A 9,769-nucleotide genomic window follows, 5' to 3' on the forward strand; every position below is an offset into this window, starting at 1 on the left:
CAATGTTGGAAGAAAATGATGGGGGGGCTGTACTATGTGATTAATCCCCTTCAACATTCCTCAGATGAAAATAGCAACATTTCTCATTCCCACCCACCAACTGACACTCCTTTTTTAACTTATTTAACATAATTGTTATAAAATATAAGCAAAATATTGCAAATACATACATATATACCGTATTTCAAAAAAGCACATATATATGAAAAAGGAACAAAAGAGAAAAAAGAAGAAAAGTTGGAAGAATTTCTTCAAAGTTTATTCTATAAATATCTCAATATGAAAATAATAATAAACTTTCATTGATTAACTTCCATCGCTTACACTGCACTTCCTGTATACATTTTAAGCAAGATTGTATCTGTTATTCCATATTTTCCCCCATACAATCTCACACAAATATTTTAATCAATAAGTTTTCTAAATCTTTCATAAATCTATTCTAAACACAACCAATACCTTACATTTAATCCTTGTCTGCATAAACTGACACTCCTTGACCCCCATTCCCCACCCACCGCAGAGCATTTTCTATTTCACCAATGGGACACAGCACACACACCCTCTGTCATAATCTCACTGCTGAGCAACCATGTGCAGAGGTCAGTGGAGTGGGAAGCCAGCCAACCAGAAGAGTCTCTGAGGTGTACTTGCCTGGAGGCAGAGTCAGCATCCAAAGCCAGGTCCAGTCCTAGGGGCAGGCAAACTGCAATCCATGTGTTCAGATGGTCCGGGAGTCAGGGAATTTGATGATCATGGGGGTCAAGGGTCAGGATGTGCAGGAAGCAGTAAGGTAAGACCAGGAACTAAAAGCATTGTTACCAGTCTCTGACTGCTGCTGGAAGCTCTGCTTAAGAAGGCTGAAGCCAGCTGGTTCTCATCAGACCTTTTCCTCTGTGTCCTTGAAGGCTGATCAGCGGCAGGTGGAGTCACTCTGCCTTCTCCCCCTTCAGGCTGCTGTTCCACCATCCTGAGAAAACCCCTTAATCCTGATTTTATTTTATTTTATTCTTTGGTAGTTTGACAAAAAGAAAAACACACACCAACAAACAAATTTAGAAAGGGGCAAGATTAGACACAGACACACAAAGCATTTTTTAAATACAGTCATACCTTGGGTTACAGACGCTTTGGGTTGCACAATTTCAGGTTGCGCACCGCGCCTAACCCAGAAATACCAGAACTGGTTACTTCTGGGTTTCAATGTGTGCGCATGCGCAGAAGTGCAGAATTGCGACCCGCGTGAGTGCACACGTGGTGCTGCAGGTTGCAAATGTGCTTCCCACTTGGATCATGTTCGCAACCTGAGCATCCAGTGTATATAAAAAACCAAGACCTTGCTCTCTGCTCTGTTTCATCTTTCTTCCCAGCCTGGGTGGTCCTGCCCTCTGCCTGCCCCTCAGAGCTGACGTGTCATGCAGGGTTGTGCCTCGGGGCGGCAGCCTCTCTTCCTTCTCACCCGCTCTCCAGCAGCCACCAGAAGCTGCCCAAGAGGGCAGGCCAACAGTGGTGGCCATGAAGAGGCAACAGGGTACTCCTTCAAAGTTGCCACTGCTGCCACCGCTGTCCCTCAGGACAAGCACTGGATCAATTTTGGCTTTCAAATATAATAAAGGGAATATGCCTTTACTACTTCTTCCCTACTGACAGTTCTTGCAGGTGAAATAGAGCCATTCCAGGATCAAATCAGAAGCTGGGTGGCTTTCATAATTCTGGGACCGTCCCTGGAAAATTGGGACACTTGGAGGATATGATTTGGCCAAGTCACACTGACGTTGAGCTCTGATGTTACAGCAACCACATAGTGTGGTTTCAGAGATGACCACAGGAACATAGGAAGCTGTTCTCTACCTTCAGGTAGGTAGCTGTGTTAGTCTGATGCAGTCGAAATAAATAAATAAAAAATAAAAAATTGTCCAGTAGCACCTTAGAGACCAACTAAGTTTGTTCTGGTTATAAGCTTTCGTGTACATGCTTGCATGTATCTGAAGAAGCTTGCATGCACATGAAAGCTTATACCCAGAACAAACTTAGTTGGTCTCTAAGGTGCAATTTTATTTTATTTTAATGTTCTCTACCTTGTGAGACCCTAGTAACACCTACAACAACTGTCAATAGCTGGGTCTCCTTTAGGCCTACCTGGAATTGTTTGTGAGTGTACCTGGGACGTTCTGCATACAAAGCATATGCTATACCACTGAGCTAGTCATTTCCCATTAGCCAGCCATGAACTTTTGACTTCTACCCATGATGACGAAGAAAGCAACTGCCAGCAATCCAGGTGGGACAGAGACCCAAACTAGTACTGGTTGTGAAATTGGCCTGAAAGATGCATAAATCAACTGTGGTCCATGAAAGCCCATGCTGTTTCCCACTGTAACCATCTATTGTCTCAATTCTTCCTGCTGTTCAAATTACCTTCCATAGAACAAAATATATTTGTGAAAGAAATGAATACTTTCTTGTCTTTTCCCTTTAAACTTTTGCTTTCCACTCTAATTTCCCCCCCTACAACTTTACTCTTAGCAGTCCCCCCCCCCGATGTTTTACACACCACAATTCTGCTGTTCATTTCCCCTCATTGCTTCTCAGCTTTTCCTCTCCTGGATTTTCTTCTTCTTCCAACCTGTATTGCATCAACTGTACCCTAAGTCACAAGGGAAGCTGTGCTTCTGTTTTGTTTTCCATACCTATCCTGCAAATCTTCCTTAAACTAAAAAAGTCCCACTGTGCGAAAAACCTTTTTGAGCTACATGCAGCTGCAGACGCTTTGTGTGTTTCCTCAATTAATAATTTTGGCTTTCAAATATAATAAAGGCGATATGCCTTTACTACTTCTTCCCTACCAACCTATTCATTGTTAGTAGTTGGCCACTTCAGCTGGCTTCCCCCTGGGGGAGCAGGAGGGGAAGGCAAGAACTCCATTAACCAGCCTTTCTTTCCATGTCAGAAAATTATGCCAAATGTTTATTGAAACTTGGATAGACAAGGCAAATTTATGCTTGGGCAACCAAAGCGATTTTGCCTTATTAGGAAGGCACTTTAGCTCCTGGGCTACTTCCAAAATTACCATGTGATTGAAGCTTTACTGCTTCTTTATTTTTGCATCCAAAATGTCCATATGTCAAGTGCATATATTCCAGCTGAGATAACAAGGCCGGGGGGCGGGGAGGAATAAAACCAATTCATTCTTTCACAGAAAATAATGCACCAGTGACGTGTACTGTTCCAGAGTTTTTAATATTTTAGACACCGCAGAGGTTTTATTGTGACATTGCCAAAAATAAATGAACGGAGGCCTTTTGTTAATTGCTCCATTGTACTCACTCTTTATCTGGGGAGTTGATCAGTTAAAAGGGGAAACGGTTGGTGGATATTTAGTGCAATCCTTTGCAGGACCAAGTAAGTCCCGCTATATTCAGTCAAACTTACTCTCTTCACCAACTGTGCATAGGGTTTCATCCTGCCAACTTTTGTCTCTTGAGGATTATATTACCTACTGTTGAAGCTTCCAGCGGGGTGGAGTATTCACGAGGCTATATTTTCTAGACTATATCTCATTGCAATTTGTGTATTTTCTCCTGATCTTGAAAGCATATGCAGGGCTCAAGCAGATGTTCATATTTCAATGGGACTTACATCATAAACATGCAGACTACATTTTAGTCTCATATGTCAGGGCTTAGACTATGGCCTGGTCCTTTTAAAACTTGATAAACCTGTCATAATAGAGTCCAGCCTTGAAACATAGGCACCATCAGTGCTGAACTTTCACTCCAATATCACCATCTTTAAGGGAAACAATCTTCAATACCACCCTGAAGAATCCCAGTGGGTTGTATGTCAGGTTTCAATGGAGGCCACAATGTATGCCTTCTTTGCAGTCTTCACTGCCATATGGCAGTTGTGATCATGTGCTCTAATATTCAGCCATCCTTGTAGCAAGAGCTCTTTTGTTGTTGTTGTTCTTTGGTCATTTAGTCGTGTCCGACTCTTCGTGACCTCATGGACCAGAGCACGCCGGGCACTCCTGTCTTCCACTGCCTCCCGCAGTTTTGGTCAAACTCATGCTGGTAGCTTCAAGAACACTATCCAACCATCTTGTCCTCTGTCGTCCCCTTCTCCTTCTTTCCCAACATCAGGGTCTTTTCCAGGGAGTCTTCTCTTCTCATGTGGTGGCCAAAGTATTGGAGCCTCAGCTTCAGGATCTGTCCTTCCAGTGAGCACTCAGGGCTGATTTCCTTCAGAATGGAGAGGTTTGATCTTCTTGCAGTCCATGGGACTCTCAAGAGTCTCCTCCAGCACCATAATTCAAAAGCATCAATTTTTCGGCGATCAACCTTCTTTATGGTCCAGCTCTCACTTTCATACATCACTGCTCGGAAAACCATAGCTTTAACTATACGGAAGAGCTCTAATTGGAGGGGAGGGGAGGTTGTCACACCTGCCCCTCCAATGCGTGAAAGGGTATTCCGTTAAAGGAATCCAGGGGCTCGCCTTGCTTTTGTCTGATCCCTTTCCAGGGGTTAGGGCCACGCCAGAGCCCCTGGGAGCATTTGGGGTGAGCTTGAGTCTGAGCCTGGTCCAATGCTCCCTCACAATGTTTACCTGTACTGACCTCTGCCAGTATCCAGTCATCAGTGCTGCCCTGCCAGTGCAGCTAGTCAGGAACCAATGCCTAAGCCAGCGGTTCTCAACCTGTGGGCCCCCAGATGTTGTTGGACTACAACTCCCATCATCCCTGAGCTCTGGCCTTGCTAGCTAGGGGTGATGGGAGTTGTAGTTCAAGAACACCTGGGGACCCACAGGTTGAGAAAGGCTGGCCTAGGCAAACCACTCATGATCTGTAATCAATAAAGTTGTGGCCAAAATTATGCCAATAACATTAAACTAAATTCTGTGTCAATTGTGTCTTTATTATGGGGGAGGTCTTGGGATCTTAACACAAATGTGTGTGTGTGTTTTCTAGGACTAATGACAAATTAAAATGGAACCACCACCCCACTTGCTGCCTGCTCCTGTTTCACTTTCATTGTACATACCAAAGTTGAAATAATATAAATAATATAAAAGGTAAAGGTAAAGGTACCCCTGCCCGTACGGGCCAGTCTTGACAGACTCTAGGGTTGTGCGCTCATCTCACTCTATAGGCCGGGAGCCAGCGCTGTCCACAGACACTTCCGGGTCACGTGGCCAGCGTGACAAGCTGCATCTGGCGAGCCAGCGCAGCACACGGATCGCCGTTTACCTTCCCGCTAGTAAGCCGTCCCTATTTATCTACTTGCACCCGGGGGTGCTTTCAAACTGCTAGGTTGGCAGGCGCTGGGACCGAGCGACAGGAGCGCACCCCGCCGTGGGGATTCGAACCTCCAACCTTTGGATCGGCAAGTACTAGGCGCTGAGGCTTTTACCCACAGCGCCACCCGCATCCCTATAAATAATATAACCTGGGTTCAATTAAATAGAACTTAATTTAATTGTACACAAGTTATATTGTTTATATTATTTCTTAAATTTAGATCTTGCACACATATAGAACAGTATAATTAAAACTTCTGGAAAAAAGTTAAAAACAACATTCTAAAACACACACAAAAACAACTCATTAAAAACAGACTGCATTTTATTGTCAGCTTAGGGCACCTACCCATTTCAACATTTTGGAAGTATATTCCCTTTGCACTGTTGGTTAAGGCTTGCCAAAATTGCTGGTGCTCAAAACTCCTTCTGGTTTCAGCTCAGTCGTAAAGCTCTTCCTACAAGCCGTGTGTCAGCTGCACCTCCTTGTTCCTGCTACAAAGAACTAAAATAAAACAACTAGAAAACTGTTTCTCCAACTTTTCATTTCTGCAGATGTTCTCAAGTTGTTCTTTTAAAGGAGTCAATATAAAAGGAGAATGTACCGAATTCTACTGACTTCATCGTGAGGAGTAACCATACCAATCACCAGACTGTGAAGTCAAATATTTTTCTGGGGGGTGAGGGGACTCCTGCACTGCTTGCAAACCTTCAGGCACAATCTGTTGATCATTTCTTATAGATTGATGACTCTGTAGGGTATGACTCATGGGATGCAGTACTGAGTTGTTCAAATAACTTTCTCAAGGCCACAAAATGAATCCAAGGCAGATGTAGGAATTTTTAACCCAGGCCTCCCAAAAGCAAGCCCAATTTCACAATTCAATTTATGCTAGCAAAATTCAGTTCCCAAGTAAGACAAACAACATTACTGCAGAAGTCCCATGCATATAATTGGCCAAGTAAACTCCAATACGAGGAACAGACTTGGCATATGGGAAGGGCTGGTTATATGATGTTGTATTGCATTGTGTTATGGTATATTCATGTACCACCTTTTGGCCTAAAGCCCAAACTACATTCAGATGTGAACACCACATTATATTAAAAAAAAAACACCACACAACTTGAGGAAGTCCAGGAGGAAGTCTCCATAACAGTGAAATATCTAGAAGCCAAGTTATGTAATGAATGGTTGGAGGAATGTTGTTTGCTTAGTTGGAGAAGAGAAGAGTGAGGTGTGACATAAGAGCAGTTTTCATGAAGGGCTGTCATGAAGAAGATGAAACAGACTTATTCTCTGTTACTCCAGAGGGAAAGACTAGAACCAATGTTTGGAAAGTTGCCGGGGAAGCAGATTGCAGCTAAGTATTAGAAGAAACACTGTTGAACAGTAGCACAGAGTGCATTGGGAATGGTGGGATCTTTCACTGGAGATATTGGGGGGGGGGGGCTGGATGGCTATTGTCCATGGTTGCTGTGGTGGCATCACAAATTGCAGGCCCTATACTGAGTAGTGGGCTTATACAAGATGACAAGATGGAAAACTTTTGGGAAAAGTATTTCTGAGGTTTGATGGCTCATAACACCTGATTGGCTCTCTAAACACTCATGCTCATTGGCTATATTCAAATGAAGGAAAGCTACTGCATATCAACCTAAGCAAGTTGTGCTTCCTTTTTCAGGTAATTTGGCTATAACTTTTGATAGTATACAGATAATGGAACAAACTTTAGTCGTGTCCGACTCTTTGTGACCCCATGGACTAGAGCACACCAGGCACTCCTGTCTTCCACTACCTCCCGCAGTTTGGTCAAACTTATGCTGGTAGCTTCGAGAACACTATCCAACCATCTCGTCCTCCATCATCCCCTTCTCCTTGTGCCCTCAATCTTTCCCAACATCAGGGGCTTTTCCAGGGAGCCTTCTCTTCTCATGAGGTGGCCAAAGTATTGGAGCCTCAGCTTCACGATCTGTCCTTCCAGTGAGCACTCAGGGCTGATTTCCTTAAGAATGGATAGGTTTGATCTTCTTGCAGTCCATGGGACTTTCAAGAGTCTCCTCCAGCGCCATAATTCAAAAGCATCAATTCTTTGGTGATCAGCCTTCTTTATGGTCCAGCTCTCACTTCCATACATCACTACTGGGAAACCCATAGCTTTAACTATACGGACCTTTGTTGGCAAGGTGATGTCTCTGCATTTTAAGATGCTGTCTAGGTTTGTCATTGCTTTTCTCCCAAGAAGCAGGCGTCTTTTAATTTCGTGACTTCTGTCACCATCTGCAGTGATCATGGAGCCCAAGACATGCATTACATTGTTGCATTACATTCTCCATTAAATTATAATACTGTATTTATCACTGTAAAGTAACATCAGACGTGTTAGTCTGGCTGTGTTCTGACTGTTCTGCACACATACACCATCAGAAGTAGATCTGATTTTTGCTATGGCCCTTTGTCTCTTGCTATGTTGTGCATCTGGTAAAGAGGTAAAATTCCAGCATTTGCCATGAAGTGGGATATAGCAATGCAAAGCTGTTGGTTTTTTTTAGTGTGGTGTCTGCCCTTGAAATTTTATCTGTATCTTCCAGAAACAGAGCTTGTGCGTGTTCAATAAAGGACTGGATGGCTGATCTTGCATAGAGATAGATTTATCATGACATGGAGGTGAGCTTGCAATACCATGGGCTTTTCAGATTCGATTTCAATGTCTTTCTTCACTGATATCCAACACCAGAAAGGTACCATTTACCTTCATATTTTCACAATTTAATTAGTTGTTAATATACTGGGATAGGAGGAGATGAAACATCAGTGCAGAAGACTGTGTCATCATTCAAGTTCCAACTTTCTATACACAAAAAGCACCTGGGACCAAAAGAAAAAGAAAAAGAAAACCCACCTTAAAGAAAACCAACTGATTTTTACATGATCCAATGGTGCAGGTTTAAGTGTCTGTGTTTGGTTTGTGAAAATCAAAAAGAGTAGGGAGAACATCCCAAGAAATCTCTTGGTTTTTGCTACTGGCATGGTTCCCTGTCCCAGCTACTGTGAAAGTATTGGGATTTAAAACCAACCAACCAACTGTTTGCATTGAAAACTGATCCAGGAAAGCTGCCTTAAGTGTGGTATTCAGGTGCAATACATATTTTACAGAGCAATCCATATCTGCTTTTCACCAGGCTATGGGCGGGGGGGAGGGATTTGGTGAAGGAGCTCGAAACTGCCAATCTTTCACTAGCCAGCATCTGCTGAGTGATGCCAGGGCAGATCTCCTCCTGCCAACTCCAAAACAGGGCTTTCTGGGAACAGGGCTGAGTTGGCCTGGAGTCTATTGTAATGTGAGTCAGTCCTGCTGCCATCAGATGAAGAAGAAGAAGAAGAAGAAGAAGAAGAAGAAGAAGAAGAGGAGGAGGAGGAGGAGGAGGAGTTTGGATTTGATATCCCGCCTTTCACTCCCTTTAAGGAGTCTCAAAGTGGCTAACATTCTCCTTTCCCTTCCTCCCCCACAACAAACACTCTGTGAGGTGAGTGGGGCTGAGAGACTTCAAAGAAGTGTGACTAGCCCAAGGTCACCCAGCAGCTGCATATGGAGGAGCGGAGATGCAAACCCGGTCCCCCAGATTACGAGTCCGCCACTCTTAACCACTACACCACACTGGCTCTCTCAGATGATGGTGTCAGGCCTGATCTGGGTCCAATCACTGCTCTAGCTGCCAGCTGATGTCACAATCTGCCTGCCACTCCACCTTCTACAGTGACCACAGTGTATAGCATGTCTGTGGATGTGGTTAGAAAAACATCCCCCTCAGAAAAAACCCTATTTGTTTTATGCTTTTCAGGAATCTGTGCTAGTGACATAGCTACTTCCCTCTACACTCCAAATTCGGCATCAGCCATTGTTCATAGCTCTACTAAAATGTCCTATATTTAATAATATAATTAATGAGCTACATCAATTATACTTCTTTTGTTTCTCTTATCTAAGGTGCAGGTGTGTCATTTACATTGCAGATTAATATTTGCGATAGTGGATTGTCAATCTGAGTTTCCGTCATTCATCAACACCGCCTCTGGCAATCTTCAATGGGTTCTTTCCTTAGCAGGTGAGATTCTGCCTGCCGTGTCACAGGCATTCTCACATCTCACGGACTGTTAAGACAGTAGAAATGGAATAGTAATTGGGCAACAACTTCCTCTTCAGATAGGTAGACATGGTTCCGACTTTTTGCACTTTCATATATGGGAAATAACTTTGGGAAGATTTTTTAATATATAGCACTGAGTCTTTAAAACCCATTTACCCTAAGAAACATATAAACAGCTCAGCTCTATGCATATTTATTCAACAGCAAGTTCCAATGAGCTTAATAAGAATTATTCCCATGGAAACGTGCTGAAGATTTCATCCTTATCTCTCCCCCCCCCATTGCATATTTCCCCCCTTTTCAGAAAGTTGTGGCTGTCAAG

At 43.4% G+C, this 9,769-nt stretch overlaps 1 long non-coding RNA gene across 1 annotated transcript; it reads left to right on the forward strand.

The window, feature by feature from the left end:
• Window positions 1–603: 603 nt before the first annotated feature.
• On the forward strand, window positions 604–7,930 carry LOC128420912 (uncharacterized). The gene is made up of 2 exons (XR_008332170.1): window positions 604–793; window positions 7,891–7,930. It is a non-coding gene; the product is annotated as an uncharacterized LOC128420912 (long non-coding RNA).
• Window positions 7,931–9,769: the final 1,839 nt, after the last annotated feature.

The sequence above is a fragment of the Podarcis raffonei genome, chromosome 9, assembly GCF_027172205.1.
Source record: "Podarcis raffonei isolate rPodRaf1 chromosome 9, rPodRaf1.pri, whole genome shotgun sequence".
NCBI lineage: Eukaryota > Metazoa > Chordata > Lepidosauria > Squamata > Lacertidae > Podarcis > Podarcis raffonei.